At 46.2% G+C, this 23,466-nt stretch overlaps 1 long non-coding RNA gene across 1 annotated transcript in view; it reads left to right on the top strand.

Annotated features, from left to right (window-relative positions):
* The first annotated feature begins 678 nt into the window (after positions 1-678).
* Positions 679-23,466, top strand: part of LOC144173479 (uncharacterized) — a 29,517-nt gene continuing 6,729 nt past the window's right edge. The window contains exon 1 of the long non-coding RNA XR_013323290.1: positions 679-1,086. This is a non-coding gene — a long non-coding RNA (uncharacterized LOC144173479). The remainder of the gene's footprint in view (positions 1,087-23,466) is intronic.

The raw sequence follows: 23,466 nt of genomic DNA, 5'->3' as shown, positions 1-23,466 counted from the left end.
CAATTAAAGAAAAGGAAATTAACTTGTGCTGGCCACGTTATTAGGCGAAATTACCATCAGTGGACTACCAGGGTGACAGAGTGGACACCGAGAGACTGGCCTAGAAAAAGGTCGAAGGCAAGTATCTCGTTAGAAGGGAGGAATAAGAAAATTCGGAGGGAAATATGCTAATGGTATACGTCTTGCATGAAATGTTTCCAAGGATGTTGTTCACGGGAGTTTGTTTGAAGGAGAAAACGTAACATTAGAGTTTCCATCACGCTCAAGCAGTCGTGAGAACACAAAATACTTATCGAGCACAATACAAAACGCGTGCAGTGTTACAATTTTAATGGCTCTTGTTGCTTAGGAGCGCAAAACCAGGATTTAAAACCGTCGCTCAAGGAGTCACAAAGGGTGAAAGAGTGGACCCTCACAGATGGGTCTAGAAAATAACGAAGTCAATTACTCGATGGAAGGAGGGAAAAGGGAATTCGGAATGGACTCGAGCGGTGCGGAAAGATGCGATTGGAGGTTGATGGGGAGGCCTTGGTCTTCAAGTAGATCTATTGAACTGAAAAGTATGATAATGACGATGGTGACGACAATGACGATAATGATGATGTAACAGCCGGGTCTCCGACGAACGGAGCGGGGGGGGGGGGGCGGCCGCTCTGCTGTTTCTCCAGCCTTGACCATGCAGTGTAAACCGCCAATTTTTGTCTAAACTTCGGCGGAAGCTGGTTACCCTTCTCTCCAGAGGCGACTGATCCCATTTGGTATGACGGGAAATGCAACAGGTTGGCAGGTGGTAAAAGCAAATGCACGTCGCGTGTAGGTTCGTAGCACAGCATATTGGTATTCCAAAATACGCATACGCCTCAGCATTTGCTTCGTGCATTGCTGGCGTTTTATTTTGCATGCCCCTGCAGCTGGCGACAAGTGACGACAATCGTAAAGCTGATATACACATTCGGAACGAACCGCATTGATGGGGCTCTAGAGAGTCTTTGAACATTTCTGGTCAAGGCCTTGCAGACGTGCAGTCGACCGGGATCAGCGCTCGCCAACACGCCATCAAACGTACACGTCACCTGAAGTCTCCAGGTATGTATAACCTATGCGTGAACATAGATAACTTAGAACGCGCTGATTAGTCAGTGCTGCCTGAATAAAATAGAATTTTTTATCCTCAGCTGTGGCACCTGGTAAGAGGAAGAAAATATGTGTTTGCCTTTGCAATGCCCAACAGCCATTTAGAGACGCTTTTTGCCTCAGTATACGACGTAAAAAACTTGAAAGTACAGCAAAGCGCCAAGTTATATTTGTCATGTCGCTGTTGCTTGGTGTCTTTTCTACACCTTTCTTGCCGTGCGTGTAACCTACTGGTGCACTCGTGCTGTGCCTATCTTCGTCATAATATCTGTAGTAGCATATCTTTGTTCACGTTGTGCTCTCTTAAAGAAGTGCACACAGCGGTGACATTGCGATCCCTTGTGGTACAACGCCACTGTCCCTTTTGTTTAGTTCCCTTTCCACACCTTTCTTGCTAATCTTTTCAGCAACTGATAAAAGAACTCTACAGTTCGTAGTTAGTAACCTAACGGTGGAATGGTGGAGTTGATGGCAATAGTATGGCTTCCAGCCTCAGCAAGGTTTAATGTTTTCCCCTATTGCCTCAATTTTAATATCGTGACATGTACTCTTAACTCCACTACACGCGTGTTATCGCCAAGATGGGTAGTCATATGTCTTTTAGGACGGTTTAGAGGGAAAACGCCGTCTATGGGCACATTAATTTAACGTTTTGTGTAGCACCAGTTCTGCGAAGCTTGAAGCTACCCGGGAACAGAATATTCCCACACACCGTTAACAGATTTAACAGATCCAGAGGCTTTCTATATAAGTTAGCAGGGTTCAGCAAAACTGTAGCAAGTTGGACCAGAATGTGTTCCTAAATGACCTTTACAACGTTTACTGTTGTGCGAGTTGGTAGTTCATGTTAAACAATAGGTACCGCGCAAAGAAACAAGGACACGGAAAAACGACGGGACGGCTTTGTGTGTATTTGTTTTTATTCGCGCTGTACCTGTTTTCTAAACTCATATGACCACCGGGGGACGACCAGGGTGGAATACGGTTTAGGGGATATGAGCGTGGAGTCTCTGACTGTATTTTCCTCGTATGGGCGACATAAACGCAACTGCAAACTTGCGAAGAAAAAATCGAAGCAATGGAAGTCCCGACTATACGCGCCTTTCGCCTTTTACTGGCATCTCTAAACTCTATTACTTTTAGTTCCTGTGAATGACAAAGAAGGCACTGACCAAGAAATTAAAACCAAAAAATCTTAAAAGACGCTTTGGCTCCTGCACGGCAGCCTTGTTCGCAGTGAATGTCGTGCCATTGAATAAAGTTAGTCCACTCAGTCCCGCTGAGCGTCTTTTCTGCGCTGTTCTGTCTTTTTTTTCTGGCAATTCGCATTTTATGTTGTTTTTTCGTTCATCAAACCCCGCAATCAAGTTAACCCTGCACAATAACTTGACCGGAGGTCTAACCCTGCTGGTGCTACTGTGTAACAGAGAGAGAATGCGAATAAATAAACCTTGCGTTTTCTTTTTTGTTGAAAAAGACAACTGCTGGCCAGACAGGCTCACCGCCAGCTTTAGTTTTGCCTGTTCTGGCGTATGGGTGCCCAGGAAGTTCGTCAACCAACTGCAGCTCATCACAGCCGATGGTTGTACAGTGGAACCTGTTGCTTAGAATTCAATGCCATTCTCTGATATTTTATGTTAAGCATGTCTGCCCGGTTTTATGAATCGACAAGAAGGTATCGGAGGCCGCCCAGCTAGGAGAACAAAGCAAGTACAGGGAGAGGAGTGCGCTGGATGTAGAGATGAGGACAGAGCGCTTTGAAAGCTTCGGGGACGCGCACCGTGGACAGATAGGGAACGAGGTCAGAGCAGAGGGTACAAGGTCACAGCAGATGGGCTTCGGTAGGAAAAATAGCAGTTACAAGCATATAAAGACACCTCGCTCCAATTTTTCCTGGTGCTCTGAGGTATACGGGAATTTACGTCACCTGAACAAAGACCGCCTCACCAGGGACATGGTGCAGCCAGCTTGCGATGACGTGCACAGTGTAAATCGGGGGCACATCGCCCAAACCACGGTTTCCAGCTTAAGAAGACCCGCAAAAGGCGGGCCTAGTTTTGCCTACAAGGCTTGCACGAAACCCGCCTTCAAGGGATGAAGCGTCCTGCAGTTTTTAAGTTAGGCGCTGGCTATCCCTGCTCTCATTTTCATATCTGATGCGTAGACACTAATGTTTAATATACCGGGTGGCAGCTCGCAGTACTCAATGGCACTGGTTCAGAGTGAAATTTTACAGTCTATAACTACTGGACCACTTCCTATCAACAGATTAACACTGCAAATATAAATACCTGATGACAGCAAGGTTGCTAAACAGTACAAGAAAATTGAAGTAATAGAAAAACTGCTCACTTGACAGTAACACTCTCTCGAGTCTGAGTAAATACTACAAATGCGTATTAGAATAAACGCAGACATAACAATGTCGGGTAGACAATCAATCAAGCGAAATAACTATACGAACAAGCATTGATCCGTACAAAAAAGAGTCGAGCGTGAAAACAGAATAAAGGAGTCTGTGTCTGACCCGCATTGCGAAGAAAACAGGTAGGGAGCCAACGAGAGAACAAATGTAGTTTTTATCTAACAGTTGCTGTATCAACGTCTGGCTATGGGCGCGGAGACCGAGGCCGAAATGGCGGCTCTTGGTTTGTTAAGGGTGAAATAAATCTGAGACCTTAATTTTGTGCAGTGGGAAAAGACAGATCAACAGGCTGTCAGCTATTGCGGCGCGATCTTTAATTGTTATATCCGAATGTTTCCAGCGCTTAAGCCCATGGTTCGAAGGCTTGGCTTTAAAAGTCTGGCTTAAAAAGCCGTCTACGCCTAAGAGCATTGGTGGTGTAGGAAAATACAATCAAACCATTTGCGTTCCTGGCTCACAAGGACTATATACCCACCTTGTTTTTAACACTTCGCGTTACTCTGTAGGAAATCTGAACGTTTGTATACGTATCGGTCGACGCTTCTGCGTTCTGCTTTCCTTCTGGGAGCTTGCTGCCCGCCGACCAAGTTCGTAGCGAAATGGAAGCTTTTATTGCAGACTGGACTGGGCATTTCGATGATCAGTGCAGCGGGATATGTACGGTCCAAAATAAAGCCCATGATTCCTGGCAGCTACGCGCACGAGGCCGCTGCTATTTTGCTTCATGGATATGCTGGATTGTGGTCGCTTCCCCTTTGTGCAAGGTGTGGAAAAGATCATCGCCATGGTTCTTCGGAGCATGCAGCAAGACGACAAAGGCAACACCTAGATGCAACGGAGATGCTGAGGGAATAGCTCGTGCGCCGGGCTGACTTCTCGTGGCTAGGTGTGTTTCTTGGAGACACATGACACTTGGTTGATTAGCATGCATCATCTCATACACACCATCAAGGATTTTATGGAGGCCTCTGCAGTTACACTGAATGATGTTTTCTGTTCCCATTATTTACATTTAAGAATGACTGGAGTTTGTGTGTGCGTGTTCATGTGTGGTCTTTCGGGGCTTATACTCTCGGAAATGGCTTTTTGTACGTTTCTGCGGACTGGGACGTCAGAGGGCGCTCCTTCTGCTGAGTTACAGTCATGAACAGCCTGGTATCCATTTCCTCGTCAGATGTCACGGGGGTGCCTGACCCCCCCCCCCCCCCCCCTGGACTTGGCAGCACTCGGGTGCCCTTCGTTTGAGCCGCCACCGCCGACGGCGTCAGGACCGCCACAGGTGGCACGGGGAGTGCGGTGGGTGTGGGAGCCGATGCAGGCCCCCCGTGTCCACCCCGTCCGCACCCTCCAATGTACGGAAGGACAGGGAAGCAGGGGCGGGAGCGGCATCGGTCCCGACGGCGGCGGTTGGCCCCACAACCGCTGCTGCCTCAGCAACCGGTGTGGTGACGGGTTGGGCTGCATGAGGCAACCCAGCGGGGGGCTGGAGTGGGACCAGGTCATACTCGCTGAACGGGGTCCCTGTGGAAACCAGGCGCCGCTCCACCCTCCCCCCTGGCAAGCTGCGTAGGCGTACTTCCCCAGGGGAGAAGAGGCGAAAATCTTCCCCGCCTCTTGGAAGGTGATGTTCTCAGTGACCTTGAGGTTGCTGATCTTTTTTCTAGTTGAAAATTTTCACATTTGCGGCAGTATGCCACATGTGGCCCCCGGCAGTTCAATCAGGTGGCGCTGTTGGATGGGCAACGGTCAGTGGGATGACCATGTGCCGCGCATGTTGCACAGGTTGTTAGGTACACGGCAAGAGTTTGTACAGTGCCTGAACCGCTGGCGCTTAAAACAGGGCCGTGGGTTCGGGATGTAGGGACGGGTGGAGCACAGGATAAAGCCTGCATTTCTAGGTTGGGGGAGTTCTGGGTGGTCAAAGGTAAAGATGATGTGCTGGGTGAGAATCTCCTTGCCGTCTCTGCGAATGGTGATGCGCCTCCCGGTAGTGATGCCCTGATCCTTCAAGCCTTCAGGGAGATGCGCATCTGTTTCGTTCAGCAGATCTGGCTCACAGATAACGCCCCGCGAGCTGTTGAGGCTCCAGGGAGGATGTGACCCTGGTGTCCATATCAGGCATTCGAGTTTGAGCTAGAAGCTATGTGGCCTGCTGCTTGTCGCTTACCTTCACCAGTCCTTAGGTTTTTAGCCTTATGTGATTTCCCAATTGTGTCTCCAAGAACATAACCAAGAACACTGATTTCGTTGCAAGAGCGTGGGCTGTATCACGGCATTCCATAAAAAGAAATCTGGAGTAATCTTCTGGTTCAGGAAAGGTTAAGGATGTCAATGGGGGAAAAGATACTTTGGTGCTGCCCATTTACAGGGACCGGTCACGTTTGGGGGGGAGGTTAGAAAATACCATATATCATAGTATGAAAGCAGGAAATGGGAGTACTTTCTGTGCTGGGGTTACCCTGATATCAAGAGAAGTCCCGGAGCTCCCTTCTTGGTAAACAGACCGGGAGCCCATCCGCCAGAGCTTGACGTGGGCTCTGACAGCCACCGTTAGTGGTTTCGACTTTCCAGATTTTCGAGTTTATTTTTCCAGAAACTGGTGTGGTTTTCCGAGTATAAGCTGCCTTAGCAGCTTGACAAAGCCCTCGAAACCACACACAAGGCAATGGCAGCAAGCAAAGAAAAGTGTAATGAAATTCTGATTACTTAATCACGTAGAGTAACACAAGAAGCATATCATACAAACTGTAGGAAAGTACCACGGACAATGAAGCATAAGCTATGTAAGTTACAAGATGTGCAAAGATAACAGTGCATCTACATTCTTCCTACAGGTACAGTATAAGAAATAACAAATACTAGTAACGCTTTATACCAATGACGAAGAGAAAAATGAAATCTGAACATAAACATTACGAGCAAACACACAAGGCATACCTAAATTACGATGTAACCGTTACAAGTACAGGATAGCGAAAACATGAATAGCACGAAACAAACAACCTTGTACTTAATTAAAATATCAGTTCACCTGAGTGAAAAAGCTCCGTAATTCTTTTTAGTTAGCTATCTTTGTATGTCGATATTTATTGAGTAATAATGGGAGATTATGCGATAACGACTTCCACTTATAATCTGTTCGAAACTGAGGTATATGCCATAAAGCCGGATTACGTGTGTTTATTGTGGTGCTGTGATATGCCAGTCTGCTAGTGATGTTAAGAAGGAAATTGAGGATGTTGACGAAAACAGCATTTTCTGCAGTAGACAGAAACCATAAAGACGGTCAATTTTGATAATATTGTGTAATGCGAAAAGATGCCGTGTGCTCTGGGTACGTTCAATGTTTTCGATATAGCGCATCATTTTCTTTTGAAGAACCCTTCACCTCTAAACACATCACCACGGTAGGTTACAGCTTAAGTTGGGGGCTCGGGTTCCACGGTGCCCCCAATATCGTCACCAAGATTACTCAAGGCGTACCGTGCGGGGAGAATCGAATTTCTTGCGGTCCGCTGGAGTAGCTACTGCGCGGATAGCGTGTTCGCAGTTGCCAATCCCCCGAACGGGGCTGCAAACGCCCGTCTCAAAAAATAAAAAACAAAGAAGTGGGATGTTTACTGACGTATCGACTGGAGGACCAGCCTTCATGGGAGTAAGAAGTACAAAACATTGCAGCATGCTTCCAAAGATACGTGTCGAGAGAAACGTGCACTACAATGCGACCAGCTTAATAGAAATTATACGTCATCAATCGCTAAAACAAGAAAAAGTGGGAGCAGTACACCTGAGAGGGCGTGCACTGCTCTTCCTCTTTTTTGGGAGAAAAGGTGCCTGAACATGCACTTGCACGACATCCAGGATAAAACTGAACTAGAAAGTAGTTCAGAGGAGGTAGACATCCCACCAGTAGTGACAGAAGAAGTGGGGAAGGCTTTCAACGAATTTAAAGGGGGCAAAGCACCTAGGTGAGGATCAGATTACAGCAGGCCTCTTGAAAGATGGCGGAGAAATTCTACTTGAAAAACTGGCAAACCTGTACACGCAATGCGTAATGACCGCAAGTGTTCCGGAATCTTGGGAGAACGCGAACATCATCCTAATCCTTAAGAAAGGTGACATGAAGGACTTGAAAAATTACAGGCCGATAAGCTTACTGCCAGTCTTCTACAAGGTAATTGCTAACAGAATTTGTGCAACCTTGGATTTCAGTCAACCTGAATAACAATCAGGGTTCCGTAAAGGATATTCAACAATGGACCATACTCACACGATCAATCAGGTGATAGAGAAGTGCGCTGAGTATACTGAACCTCTATTTATAGCCTTCATAGATTATGAGAAAGCATTTGACTAGGTAGAAACCTCAGCAGTCACTCAGGCATTGTGGAACCAGGGTGGAGACGAGCATTATGTAAGAATACTAGAGGATATCTACAATGGGTCCACAGCTCCCATCATCCTCCATAAGGAGAGCAGTAAAATATCTACAAGGGAGGGCGTCAGACAAGGATACACAATCTCTCCAATGTTATTCACAGCATGTTTAAAAGAAGCATTCAGAACATCGGATTGGGTACACCATAAAGTAAGGGTTAATGGAGAATACCTCAGTAACCTCAGATTTTCTGATGACGTTACCTTGCTAAGTAACTCGGGGAACGTATTACAGAGCATGCTTTCCGCACTGGACAAAGAGAGTAGAATTGTGGGCCTGAAAATAATTATGCAGAAAACTACAGTAATGATCAATAACCTCGGGACAGCACAGCGGTTTCAGATAGGTGGCGATGCAGTGGAAGTGGTAAGCAAATATATCTACTTAGGCCAAGTTCTGACCACGGAACCCAACCATGAGGCAGAGATAATGCGAAGGATAAGAATGGGGTGGAGTACATTCTGCAGACATTCTCAGATAATGAATGGCAGCCTACCATCGTCCCATAAGAAGAAAGTGCAGGACAGCTGCACCTTACCGGTACTCACCTACGGGGCAGTAACTTGGGGGCTTATTATAAGGGTTTCACTTAAATTGAAGACTAATCAGTGAGCAAAAGAACGGAAGACGATAGGTGTAACATTAAGAGACAGAGAGTGGAGTGGATCACAGAACAAAAGCGTGTTAAGGACATATTTGCAGAAATTTAGAAGACGAAACGGGTCTGGGAGGGAAAGTCATGCGAAGGCAAGGTAACCGTTGTTCATTAAGGGTAACAGATTTGATGTCCAGATATGGCAAGCGTGGCCGGGTGCGGCAGGAAGTTAGATTGGCAGATGAGACCAACAAGTTTGCGGGAATAAATTGGCCGCTGTTATCACAGGACCAGTATAACTGGAGATCCATAAGTGAAGCCTTTGCCCTGCAGTGGGTGTAGATAGACTGATGATGATGATGATGACGATGACAAGGCAACCACGAAGTAGGCAATGGCGCACGGCGCAATGGAAGCCTGAGTGGCGACGACGACGTGCTGAATGTAACTTTACCTTGATTCGCTCGTATCATAGTGATCATCATCAGCAGCAGCCTACTCGCGTCCACTGCAGGACGAATGCCTCACGCAATGACCTCAAACCTGTCATCATGGCCGCTCATTAGATCGTCGCTTCGTCCACCATGGTACGTGAATTTTACCCGCCGCGGTGGCTCAGTGGCTAAGGCGTTGCGCTGCTGAGCACGAGGTCGCGGGTTCGATACCCGGCCGCGGCGGCCGCTTTTCTGATGGAGGCGAAAAGCAAAAACGCCCGTGTGTACGAGATTTCTGCGCACGATAAAGATCCCCAGGTGGTCAAAATTAATCCGGAGCCCTCCACTACGGCGCGCCTCATCGCCTGCGTTGCGTCGGCGCGTTAAACCCCACAATCAATCAAAATCAATCGTGAATTTTGTTCTGCAGCCGCGTAAAATTTTGGCGAATGCTGCTGTGTTTTCATCCCCATCCTGGCCCTCAGCGCTGCACAATATCGGCGTTAAAGTAGCCATGGTGGTTACGTCAGCCGTGCCGAGCCGCAGCACTGCCGCAAGCAGCACCAGCACGACGATGTCTCGCTCCCCATAACCCCAGCCCTGGCGTGACTTGGAGAGACAAGACGATATCAGCCGAGACGAAGAGGAGAAGAGCCGAGACCAGTTTGCCATGAGTCCCCCACCCTTAAGTCTGGTGTGTCTTCAAGCGCCTCAACGGTTCTCCTTGAGCACTTCAGGCATCGCTGTTCTGGGCCAGTATTCACGCAACTCTTCGTCTTCATCCGCGGCGGCAATGACATTCTGACTCATCATTATCATGTCAACTCTCATTGTTGCGCTGACTTTCATTGTCTGCGGCCTCAACCGGAACGGTGGCCTTCTACCGGGGGGGATATGTTGCACGTCAACTAAGAAACTAAGAAGTACGCAGTGGCCAACGGCTGAATGCCCACATGAAGACTACGACGTACCGATTATATTATAGCCTTCGTTGGCTCGTGCCATCATGGCCGCTCATTGAGTTATTGCGCTATCCACCATGGTTCGTGCATTTCGTTCAGCCGCGGCATAACAATATATATTGTCTGGAAACAAAAACTTACGAAGAGCGGCAGAAGATAACGTAAGTAAAGATCGATGCACACGAGGAAAACGTAAAATGTGTTTACTAACGTTTCAGGTAGACAGTTTCTTTTCTTCAGAGGACAAATGAAGTCCTGTGACAAAAGGATGTCCTCTTTCTGGAACGTTAGTGAACCTAATTTATTATTATTTATTATTGATTGATTGTGGGGTTTAACGCGCCAACGCAACGCAGGCGATGAGGCGCGCCGTAGTGGAGGGCTCCGGATTAATTTTGACCACCTGGGGATCTTTATCGTGCGCCGAAATCTCGTACACACGGGCGTTTTTGCTTTTCGCCTCTATCAGAAAAGCGGCCGCCGCGGCCGGGAATCGAACCCGCGACCTCGTGCTCAGCAGCGCAACGCCTTAGCCACTGTGCCACCGCGGCGGGTAATTATTTATTATATATATATATATATATATATATATATATATATATATATATATATATATATATATATATATATATATATATATATATATATATATATATATATATACATATATAAGCAGCAGAAGCAACTTCTCGAGCAGCCAGAAGAAATACTTGACAAAATGGTAGACGCACGATTAAAAACAAAAACCCTTACTGGCGACCGATTTAATAGTTGCTTCCATGCAGAACACACCTAGCTACTTCCAACCTAGCTAAATAGTTGATTGCGTTGCTGGCACGTGCGCTCTTCTGTGACTTCTGTGAACTCTTAAACTGCCCTGACATTCTCCACACCACCGGTAATTGCTATTTTCAGAAGTGAATGTGTCACCGGCGGTCTCCGTTCGGTAGTTGTCGTTCTTGTACTTTGCATTTCGTGTGTCGAGACGTTCCCTGCACAATTCATTTATTCGTGTAATTCCTACGAAAAGTGTTTTTCAACAGCTCCCTACCCTGTCTTCTTTTTTCTTTATGAGCGACCTTGCATATTGCTGGGCTTTTTAGGAAAGAGTTTGTCGTCTGCGGTACCGCATCTTCTTTCTTCATTTTAGTTGCTGTGGAGAGTTTGTGAAAAGCAGAACGGTGCGAAAGTGTGTACGCACATGTATAGTGCCCTCCCTTCCCTGTTTCCTCGCCCCAACCCGCAAGTGTTCTTAACAAGGGTGCACTGTAGCACACCTTCTGAACCTATGTAAGCGTGCGTGCTTCTACGTTGTATGTTACTCAAGACGAAGACTGGTCCTCCAGTCGAAACGTCAGTAAACCACTGATTTCGTGTTTAATCGTGCGTCTACCATTTTCTCAACTATATATATATATATATATACAGGGTGTCCCAGCTATCATGCACCAAGATTTAAAAAAAGAGAAGTCACGTAACTCGAAGAAAACCTAGTGCATAATGTTTGCAGTACTGTGAAGAAGCGGAGAGTAATTTTTTCGTTAATGAGACTTAATTAATTAATTGTAATTAAATATCTAACTCGAAAAATACTGTCCTAATCACTAAAGTGTCAATGAGGCACTTGTAGGTAACCATGAGGGGCATCTAACTGCGCTATTTTCAGCGACGAACTAATTGCGTACTCATTTATTCTGACTGATAAAGGAAACCCGCGAAATATGAAAAATACCACGTGACGACGCTTACGCGCGCATTGTGAAGCAGCGTCCCCAAACAAAGCTGATTGAAAGCAACTGCTTTGCGTGTTACCCGCCCGAAGAGACAGCGCATCACCTTGATAATAGCATGCATGGAAGGAGCAGCAGCAGCAAGATTCGCGGGACGCGTGTGCAGATAAGGAACAAACTCGGTCGCGATTTCTTCTTTCTTTCTTTTGTCTATTTCATTCTGGCTAACTCAGAGGCAGCCTGTTTGAGGGCGTTGCTTTACGGTGCGCGCGGAGGCGCCGTCAGGTGGTATTTTTCATATTTCGCGGGTTTTCTTTATCAGTCAGAATAAATGTGTACGCAATTAGTTCATCGCTGAAAATACCGCAGTTAGATGCCCCTCGTGGTTACCTACAAGTGCCTCATTGACACTTTAGTGATTAGGACAGTATTTCTCGAGTTAGATAATTAATTACAATTAGTTAATTAAGTCTCGTTAACGAAAAAATTACTCTAGGGTTAACGAAAAAAATTAAAAAAGTCTCGTTAACGAAAAAAATTATGCTAGGGGGCTTGCGTCGGCAAAGACGTGCAGCGTTGAGTCTTGTATCATACCTTGATTTTCAGCATAGCACATGGGCACTTGCAGGTGCTTCATCACTAATGCCTCTTCAATTAAAACTCTCCACCTTTTGTTTTTTTCAGCAGGTAAAGGATCATCCCATGTTGCGTCCAGTTTCCATAGGCTCTGGAAACCTATTTTCGCTCGTATGGTGAATGCCGATAATAGTCCAAGTGGATCAAATATTTTAGCGTTGCCTGCAGCATCGTTCTTTTAGTCAGTGGGAGCATTGTTAGTTCTGACACCCATTTCTCCACTAGAAAGCACAGAACGTCCTCGTGGTGTTTCCATATCATTCCTAACAACTTCGTTTGGCCGCTTGACCGAAGCTCCTTGTGCGCACCCTCGGCCTTTTCGGTTGCGTCGAACACTTCATTTACTCGCTTGTCGTTTGACGCCCATTTTCTCACGTTCATCGAGGCTCTGTCGAACACCATTTTCGTTTCGTTGTACAGTTTGATGGCTTCATCGACCGTTTCCGCTCCGAGCATCACGTCGTCGACGTAAACTGCCCTCTGTAGCCTTTTTCTTGTTTCTGGAAATTCAGAAGTCATTTCTTTTAGATGGTGCTTAATTGTGGCTGCTAGTAGAAATGTGCTCGGTGTAGTGCCGAATGTCACTCTTGTCATACTCCACGCCTGAATTTCGTCAGTTAGTCTTCCCTGGTCGTCGTGTTTCCACCACAGAAACCGCAAAGAGTCTGGGTCTTCCTCGTGGATGCTGATCTGCAAAAATGCCTTTTCCACGTCTCCGATCAGTGCAATATTTTCTTTTCTAAAGTTTATAAGCATGGACAGTATGTCCTCGTTGGACCGGCTTTAAAATTGTCGTTTAGCGATCTGTTTTCCATCGAGCTTGGCGACGCGTTCAAAACGACTCTGACTTTCGTGGTTGCTCGGTCCTCCCGTATGACTGCGTGGTGGAGCATATAGTAGCAAAGGTTATTTGGTTTTCCAGCTCCCTCCTGTACCTCTTCCGCTACCCCAGAGGTGAAATATTCTGAGATTGCCTCGTCATACCTACTGAGAGCATCATTCTTCTTCAGCCTCATTGTTAATTGCCGTAGCCTTTTCACTGCAATTTCTCTGTTCGTGTCCAGGTTTACGTTCTCTTTCCATGGCAGACCTATTGTGTAGCGACCATTTTCCATCGTTATTTTCTCCTCGAACCCCTTTAACACCTTGTCTTCGTTTCTTGGTAGACCATGTTTTATTGTGATGCTGATTGACTCCAAATTCCAGAATTTCTGCAATTCGTCCTGTATTCCTTTATCAGTAGCTTCGACATGAAGTACCATGACTGCCTGGTCTGTTGTCCCTTTCAGCTTGTTTTGACGGTATGGCCCTTGCACTACCCATCCGAGCGTTGTTTCCGCAGCCATTAATTTGTCACCTATTCGTTTTATCTTTCCTGTGAAGAATTCCCAATAAAAATCTGAGCCAATTAGCAAACCTATCATCGACTTTTGCGTTCTTGTTTTACTGGTGTCGTCGGCAATTGCCAAATCTAGTTTCTTCATCTCTTCGCTGATGTCTTTGCTGGGTCCTGGCAGACAATTACTGGATATCACGTCTACTTTCAGTGCTTCGATTGTGGTGGTCGATCTCTTGGTTTCCAGCCCTACTGTTTCTTGCACCACATCCATGGTCTTCAACGTTTCATTACCGCCGAACGAGCCAATCGTCAAATTTTCTTGTTTGATGATCTTTGCACCAATTGCTTCTGCTCATCCAGCTGCGATGAATGACCTTTGGCTGCCGCTGTCAATTAAGATTAGTGCGTAGTTGCCTGAGGAGTCTCCTTCAATCCAAGCTACCGCAGTTTGTAGCAGTACGCACTGTCTTTCCTGCCGTTCAATGGCATGCATGGTGCAGGCCGTTGATTGTTGTGGCTGTACCATCGCGGCATGTTGTTCTGCTTTCTTTTCTTGTTTTGTACTGCACATTGATGTCGCGTGCCTTCCTTTACACTGTTTGCATCGCACGCTGGCTCTGCAGACACGCGCAGTGTGATTTGGCCGTGTGCACCTGAAACATGCCCGGTTAGCTGTTAGTGCTGCTTTTTTCTCTTCCATTTGCATATTGCGCCGACAATCCTCAGTCGTGTGATTGTTCTGTTTGCAAAATACGCACACTCTTTCGGATGAGCTGTAAAAATTTGTTGTCGTTCGAAACTGTCTCGTGCTGTCTTTTGACTGTTTTTGAGAGACCGTTGTTTGCTCCTTTTCTGTCTCCTCTCCTAAGTTTACTTGATGCCGAAGGAATTCAAGCAATCGGGTTAGTGCTTCTGCACTTTTTCTTCCTGTTGTCTCGTTTTGCTGTCTTTCTTCCCCTTCCCTATTCCGTATGTTCTGCGACAACTCTTTTAACTTGAACTCTACTGACAGTTCTGCTGGAATAGCCCTCTTCAACACTGGCATTAGCATTGGTGCATAACACTCGGGTTTTACATCTAGGGATTCAAGGGCGCGCATGTTCACTTGTACCGCCTGGTACAGCCGTCGAAGATCTTCAATATCCTTAATTGATTTCACTTTTTGAATGTTTAGCAGCTCGTTCCTGTGAAGATCCACCGATTTGTCGTGTCTTCCTTAAGTTTCCAATAGCAATTGGACTGCATGATCGTAGTTCTTTTCCCCGCAAAACTGTAAGCCTTCTATTTCAGCAGCTGTCTTTCCGTCTAATGACGCCATCAAATAGTTGAACTTCTGAGGTTTGCTCATGTTAGGCCTGTCGTGAACTGATGACTTGTATTGTGTTCAAAATCTGTTCCACTCAAGCATATTCCCGCCGAATTTTGTAAGCTTTAGCTTTGGCAATTTCACCAACTCCAATTCATCTGTCCTTGCGCTGCACTGTGGGAGTGGTGCAATCGGTGGGCTATTTATATTGCTTGAGATGGACTCCACAATGCTCATTTCAAGCTTCGAGAGTATAGCCAACATTTTCATGTTGTATTCAAGGATTCTTTCGAATTCGCTGTCCGCAACTTCGTCTGTTAAATATTGCTCCATTTGGTTATTACTTCTTTAGGTCGCGCTTCCATCCCCTTGATCTGTGCTTGCGTGGAGCATAACGTTGTCCTTTCGGATCTCTCTGCTATTTGCTGTTCGGCTGCGTTGACAAGCAGCGTAACAAGCCGAGCGAACACAGACACACACCCCCATATTTGTGTGTGATTCAGCGTGCGCGTGCGCGTTTTAGTGGTGTTCTGACCCTCCGTATAGTTCATTGCGGAGACTGGAAGCGCACTGACAGGCTTGTGGCTAACGCTGGGAATTTTCTGATCGTCGGTGGTGGTGAAAAAATTTATGCATTTGGTGATAGCTGAGCAGTATCGACGAGTGGGCCATGAGTGCATAAATCCAGTGGCGGGCGCAATCCGGTCGGCCCGCTCAATCAGCCATTGCAGGTCTTACGCAGCAGTGCCGGACAGAGCAGCCTTCCAAAAGATGGTAGAGACGCCTATTGGGGCGGGCCTGTCTGGTGGTCGCGGGCACTTTCATGCAGAGTGGACTTTGTCGTGCCACTTCCATAGCTTTTTATTGCTCTGCGGTTTTTGGTCTTAATAGAAACATGACAAAGTTGCAGGAGGAAAAATGGGGGGCTGTGCACATATCGAGTGGAAGTAATGTTCACTGCACTTAAGGGAAGCATTGAAATGTTGAAATAAAAATTTAGCGTAAAACGTTCATAGCCAGGTTATTTGGTTTACTTGAGTGCATGAGGCGAAAAGGAAGGCCTAATAAGGAATAAGACATTGGCGTAGATAGACAAGCTTTCGCGAAAAATTACCGAGTTTATGGCGATTAGAAAACGTTGGCCAAATGGAGTAAAGGCGGGACGTAAGATGGAACTGGTTGGTTCAGTAATTCTGTCTTTAACAAACTTGTAGAACACGGTTGTGTCTCTGATTCTCGATGAGTAAAATGTTTTAATATCCAAGAAAGTGCATTGATTTAAAGTGATTCGCAATACACTACTTGTCTGAGAGGTTCTATTTCTGCCGTTCCCAAACACCTTTTCTGGTTTTTTGAAGGGAGAAATACTTCTCCAGCTGTTTTTCCCCAGCTTACAAACAGGCCCTTATCACGGATATTTAATCGGGACAAAATAACGAACGCTGTCAACCTTGGCAGCAGGAACAGCGGTCAAAAATGATTGCAATTTTCACATATTTCTATTATTTCTCGTTTCAGGTTACCTTGTTTTTTAGTCCTCCTATTGTCGTTGCGGCAGTGGCTGTGAGTGCGGGGCGTACCTTGGCGAGTCAATTCGCTTTGTAAGGCTAGCTCGCTGAGCTATAAACGTCCACTGTGCGCGACATACCGGCGGCTGTGTTGGCCTGTGCAATTGTGGTGAGTGGGTCCTGTGCGATTGGGTCCTGTTGGTCCTGAGTGGGTCCTTCTTTGTTGCGACACGCCACAAGTGGCAAGGAGTTAGGTACAGGGAAACGGCTTCATATCTTCAAACAACTCATTTCGAAAAATGTTCATGTTACGGTAATCAGAGCCGTCGGTTCCTTATGCTCTGAGATAAAGCAAAAACACGGTGAACTGCTTATTCTGAGATAAAATGTTCTTTAACAAAATCTCGTGATGTCAGTCGGGATAAAGTGCCTAGCTCGCTGCGCTATATGAATGTGGTCACAATGATAAAGATGATGGGGATGTTGCTGAATAGGTTGGTGCGCATGAATGCATTAAGTCATTTAGAAAGACTGAAGACTTGTGTGTTGTAGGTACGTGATCTGAGTGGCAGCCGTACTTTGTGAATGAGGTCTTCGAAGCAATTCTTGCACTCCCTCAAAATGCAACAGCTTAGGCTGAATTTATAACGCTAAGAAGGAGCAGAACAGGGAAGTTTTTACATGCAATGTCCATCAACTTTTTCAAATTTAGTAAAGTTGCTGGCTCACTAGCTGTGCGAAAGGCACCTGTGTTTTGGGTGAGACAATACACCACGTTTTTTTTCTGGAGGGTACATATGAATTCAGCCTGTTTCAAGTTTTTGGTTAGATACGAAATCAGCTAAAGGTTACTAAGCAACTGTTGGAAGCTTCGTCGCTATGTTGTTTTACAGGCATTGCAGTTCGTTCTGAAAAAACTGCCCTCGTGTCTGAATGGGAGAATGCGTTGAAGTCCTCACCCGTGTTTAAAACGATACACACCTTCACTCTACTGCGCGTCTAATAACGCAGTTGAGATATAGTCGCACAAAAGCTGAATTCCATATTCAAATAAAAAGCCCCATTTTGGCAGGGCACTTGTTTTTACAATGCTTTTATAGAGTAGATCTCCGCTGCTAATCACTTCGATGACGCACAGAATCATCGATCGCGTGGCCAGTAAAAAAGACACTGATACCGATTTATGATGGTTGTGTCTATAATTTATGATAAACTCGGGCAACAAAGGTGGATGCTGGAAAGCAAAACCAATGCGTGAAAGTAGACGCGCCTTCGTCTCCCATTGCTTTTACAGCGCAAGAAGGCGAGAAGGGCAGTAGTAAGCCCACAAAAGAATTGCTCACTGATATTTGGAAATTTCGGTATGCTGTAAGAAAAGCACAAGGAAACCCTTAGGTACCGATGTGAGGCGCAACAAAACGTCAGGGAGGCATTTGACTTGTGGTGGAAAAAGGAGACTTCGCAGTCTAAGACGGCTGTAGATGGTGTTATATACGGGCCTATTTGTTTCCAAATAGAAAAAATCGCAGCCATTTCACTCTGTGCCGGTGGATGCCAAGTTAGGTTTTGTAGCACACGACACAAAATGTGACGTGGAATTGATCCGAAAGACGTACATGCGCAGTTTTACTCCTCTCAAACGTGGACAGTGGTCACTCCTAATTAAGAGTTTTGCGTCTCGAACACAGTTCACAATTGCAAGTGTAGAAAAACAATTTTCCGGGGATTAGAGCAGGGAAACTAAGTTTTCCAAATAAAACCTCCGATTTCGGGGAAGAGCGGCAGTGAGTGCCAACATAGTTGCGCACGGCAATACAAAATCCATACGCTGCTAGGTACAGTGGAGCTGTATGGACGAATGCCGAAGTAAACTTCGATCTAGCCAGCGTGTTCGTTTATCATTTTTTGATGGCACGTGGACTTGCTCTTTCCCCCTAACCCGTTCTCGCACCCCTCCTCTCGGAATGAACTAGCAATTACACGCTTTTCCTGCGAAGCGTTCCAAACTCTCATCAAATTTTCAATAAAGTTTGGAACAAGAGCCAACTCCCTGAAACATGGAAGACAGCCAACATAGTAATGATTCCCAAACATGGAAAAAGGTTACATCTTAACAACCTTAGGCCAATCTCACTGAAATCATGCCTCGGAAAGCTCCTCGAGCAGATAATCCTAAACAGACTCAACAAACACATGGAATCAAACGGCCTTTACCCAGACACGATGATTGGCTTTAGAGCAAACCTCTCGACGCAAGACATACTCCTACAATTAAAACAAGCAATCTTAGACGGAGAAGGAACATCTATCTTGGACACGAGAGCCCTTTTAGGCCTAGACATCACCAAAGCATTCGACAGGGTCAGCCCCAATGCGATACTTAATTCCATCGATAAACTAGGACTCGGAGAAAAGGCCTTCAACTAAGTAGAAAATTTTCTCAACAACAGAAGTGCCAAGATAAAGAATGGAGAAATCAATTCGAATGAATTCGGCATGACTAATAGAGGAACACTGCAAGGCTCGGTTTTATCACCTTTTCTTTTCAATATGGCGATAATAGGCCTCTTTGAGGAACTTAATAAAATTGAGAAGCTCAACCACATCATATATGCAAATGACCTCACATTATGGGTGGCACGAGGAAGGGATGGGAACATAAAGAGCACATTACAAAAAGCTATAAACAAGGTTGTGGAATTCTTATCTTCGAGAGGCCTGAAATGCTCCCCCGAGAAATCGGAACTACTGGCTAAGAAGTGCCAAAAATCGACCAAAAAACGGCAAGGGAACTTGAGATGATCACGCTCACCCCACAGAGCAGACCCATTCCGACGGTGAGCGCTATCAAAATATTAGGCCTCAGTATACAAGACAACGGCTCAAACACCGAAGCGGTCAATGCCCTGCAGAGAAACGTAAACTGGACCATCAGGCTCATATTAAGGGTAACCAATCGGCACTACGGTCTCAAGGAAGGCAATATTATAGGAGACATAAAAGCTTACATAATATCAAGAATTCCGTACACGACTCCTTTCCTGAAATTGAAAACAGAATAAAAAACCAAGCTAAGCAACCAAAGAGCGTACAAAAGAGGCATAGGAACTCCGATCAGCACCTCAAATGAGAACCTAGAGGCCCTTGGGCTACAAAATGCGCTGGATGAGATCATAGAAGCCCAACAACTAGCACAGCACGAGAGAATCTCAAGGAGCAAAACAGGCAGATACAACCTAGACAAACTAAACATCAGAACCAGAACACAGCAGGAGGGACCCAAAGAAGAAATGGACAAAAGAATCAGAGAAACGTTCATCATAGCCAGCATCCCAAGGAACATGCACCCAAATTGGAACCAAGAAAGAAGACAGCAGAGAGCGAAGGCTCTTCACAAGAAATATGGTAAACGAGATGGTACCCCATACACAGATACGGCCTTACAACAAGGATCTAAAAGAAAATCTATGATATGTGTAGTCGTGGACAATACGGGATCTATTGTGACAGCGTGCACGGTTATGACCAAATACCCGCATATGGGAGAGGAGGCGGCAATAGCCCTCGCCATGGCCACCGGAAAGGCAAAGAGAATAATTAGCGATTCGAAAACAGCAATCCTAATCTTCTCACGAGGATACATCTCGGCAACAGCATACAGTATTATTAAAGACATAAAACGAGAGCCTGAAGCCAAAACCGCCTTAATATCAACTCCAGCGCACTCCGGAATGCCTGGCAATGAAGTCGCATATGAGGCTGCTCGAGATCTAGTCTACCGAGCCCCCAACCCCCTGTGGACACACTGCCAGATGAAACAGCGGATGACAGAGACCCACTCACAACATATAGAGAAATCTTGTACCGCTGTAGATGCCGCAGGAAAAAGCACGCAGAGGCACACGGCAATCTGAATAGATCACAGGCCATCGCTTGGCGACAAATCCAGACAGGAACTTTCCCTAACCCACTTCTGTATAGCTACTACTACCCCGGGACAGTCAGAGATCTTCGCAAGACATGCGGCCAAGGGGCAGACCTCGAACACATTATATGGGCATGCACACAAAAGCAAAAATATACACAAAAAATAAACATCTTTAATGAGGAGCAATGGGAGACGGCGCTGCTCAGCTCCGAAGAAGTACTGCAGCAATTACTAATCCAAGACCCTGAAGAAGCCGCCAGGGGTCAAGGACTTCTGGCCGACGACTGAAAAGAAGGGCAGGGAAATCCCACTGGCTTTCCTGAAAAAAAATAAAGTTGTTTCTCTTTCTCTCTCTCTTTACAAACGCTGACTTGACAGTGGCCGAGCGTACCTTCCCTTAAAAGCGAAGCTTTTAGTCTTTCACAGATATCGTCTGTAGTCCACCGAAAACGCACAGCAGAGAAGCCAACTTTCTCTGGCGATGATGATGATCGTGCGTCAAGTGGACAACAAATAAAACGTTTCTTTGGGAAGCTTGGCGACAGTCCCGTTAGGCTTCCTTGCAAAAGGGTTGCTGTGCAAGAGAGTGACGACGTGACTCAATGCGTACGACGACGTGACGTATATTGGACTAACCCAAGTTTCTGAGGTGAACATCGACCCTTGTTAGCCAAAGCTCGACGTACGATGAGAATGTGTTTTCTCTGCATGCTGTAAGGCTGTTACGCGCAGGACGATAGGTCTAACACGTTTGGTGGTTTAGGACGTTAGACCTAAGGTCACATTTTCAGGTTTAGCACCTTGAACAGGTACCCACCCAAAGAAGTACTCCCTGCACGACAAGCAGCATGCATAGATTCATGCCGTAGAACCCAAACACATACGTTAGGCTGACGGAGTGCACAGCTTAGAGTTGCTGCAGTCTTTCTAGAAAACTGGTGCTTTCTTCCAAACTAGCATAGACAAACACGGTTTGGATTCACCAACATTTTCCTTACAAAAGCATCCTGTGTAACTATTTTGGTCGTTAAACGAAGGATTGCGTACTTTTCCCCTTGTCCCCTCTTCATTCGTCACGTTTTTGAACAAACTATACGATGACTTACTGCGGAAGACGTGGGCGCCACGAATCGGTTCTGTTAATGGCCGAAGCGTAGTCGGTGGCGATGTCGTCGGAGCCGCAAAACGGTACTAGGAGCTTGTTTTACATTTAGCGCACGAGGCATTCGCTTGACGTCCAGTTGTGTGCCACGGCGCGCTTCCTGGGTTTGCATCTTAATAATAAGCTTTGCTTCAAAGGTTCTGAAATTTTTAGTGAAATAATTTGGTGCCAGGCCAAGACCGTCATTTTGAACACGTCCTCTATCAATGGTGTCCCCAGCCCGTGAACAGATCTTTAAGACCGGTCGTGGCAATTCATGACAGTACCGACCCATGATGCCATCCCCGGCAGCGTGTTTTGTAACAGGAAAGTGTTTGATGCCGCGGTACAGCAAGACCTAGCAAACGTCATATCCGTCACAGGAATTGACATCCCCAGAAAACGTTCCATGGACTCGGCGGCGCCAGGATTCGACCCCACAATCGCTGTGGCCGCCACGGGAGAGGTGAAACGCCCTGCCGAGTGGGCTATTTCATCAAGACAGCATAGCTATACGAATGCGCCTGATATCCTCGCCTATAACATTATCTATTCAGATGGTGCTGCCGTGTAGGAGAGGTGAAGCGAACTAATGCGTCATGACGCTAATGAGCGCCGATAGCTAGCGCCTCGACAGTGCAGCGTATAGGAGCCTAAGTCGAGTTGTGATGGTAGGGTGTAGGAATACCGGGGCCCCGCGTAAGAAAACTGTTGCATTAAGGCGGAAACGCAATCACGCCAACTGGCGAATGTAGCTTTCCTTACTGCTTACTGCTTTCCTTACTCCAACGAGAGACGCCAGCGGGAAGCGGAACAAGTTTCGCGCATTCACGGTCCAAGCTGCGAGCTCTGCCTCTCGCGTTCCACAAGCTGAGCTCGTCGCAGCACAGGCGTATGCTGTGCACGCCACAGAGCAGGACCGCAGTGGTCGCACCTTTGCCGAGGAGACCCGCTAGCAGCAGGTCACTCCCCAAGCACACCTATAAGACTGCTTCCAACCCACAAATCATGTTCCTTTCGCTGTAGCTGACCGTGAATTTAAGAAACTAATTGCGGACAACCCGTTCGGTTTCGTTAGCACGGTTTGCGAACGTTGGGGGTTTCAGTAGGATTTCCGCACTGCTCCAGCGCGTGTTATTCAGTATCTAATGTTGATGCGACTTACGGTGCCCTACCGACGAAATATAAATAGCTGGTGATGTACAAATTCATATCGATGCACAATAAACACTTAACTGATCCTGTGAAGGCACATTTTACTTTCGTGTTTTACCGGTTCCTACGAATAAGGGATAACTACATTTTTTTCACGTAAGTCGGTTCGTCTGTACCTTGAAGACATTGCCGTTTCCGGGTCAGGTGCCATCAAGGATATCATAGTATTATGAGCAGTAACTGCTTCACGGTTTGTGGTCATTGCACCGATTATCCACGTCAATACCGCTCTCTGTTTACTTCCTCGTTACTTGTTCAGTTTGCTTTTCAACTGATGCTTTCTTGTCTTTACGAAGGAGTAGGCTGAGCGCTTCACACCTTGACCTTGGTGCCTCCAGGGCTATCCTAGCAGTTGTTGGAATGGGACCAAATCAAACCCAGGTCTCTGTGGCTTCCCTGCTTGATTTTGACCGTGCGTATGGGCTGGAACATACGATTGGGCTTGTTGCTTTTTTGGAAAGTTCCGATGGAGCCCTGGTCAGGAGAACGGCGATAATAATGTAGAACGCTTTGCTCTTCTCTCGCGCTTACGTCTTGCGACGACTAAAAGACGTCCCTTCCGAGGCACCATTATAAACTACCTCAATACTTTCGCATTTCGCAACTAGAACTTTGTTCGCAATAGTAGCAATTAGATTTCAGTTCATTCATAAGTATCGGTCATTGTTTTTACAA

This window comes from Haemaphysalis longicornis, unplaced genomic scaffold (genome assembly GCF_048455015.1).
Source record: "Haemaphysalis longicornis isolate Haplotype H1 unplaced genomic scaffold, Haemaphysalis longicornis Haplotype H1 scaffold_3, whole genome shotgun sequence".
Taxonomy (NCBI): Eukaryota; Metazoa; Arthropoda; class Arachnida; order Ixodida; family Ixodidae; genus Haemaphysalis; species Haemaphysalis longicornis.
Note: the sequence above shows the minus strand (reverse complement) of the source record. Positions and strands in the feature narration are given on the sequence as shown.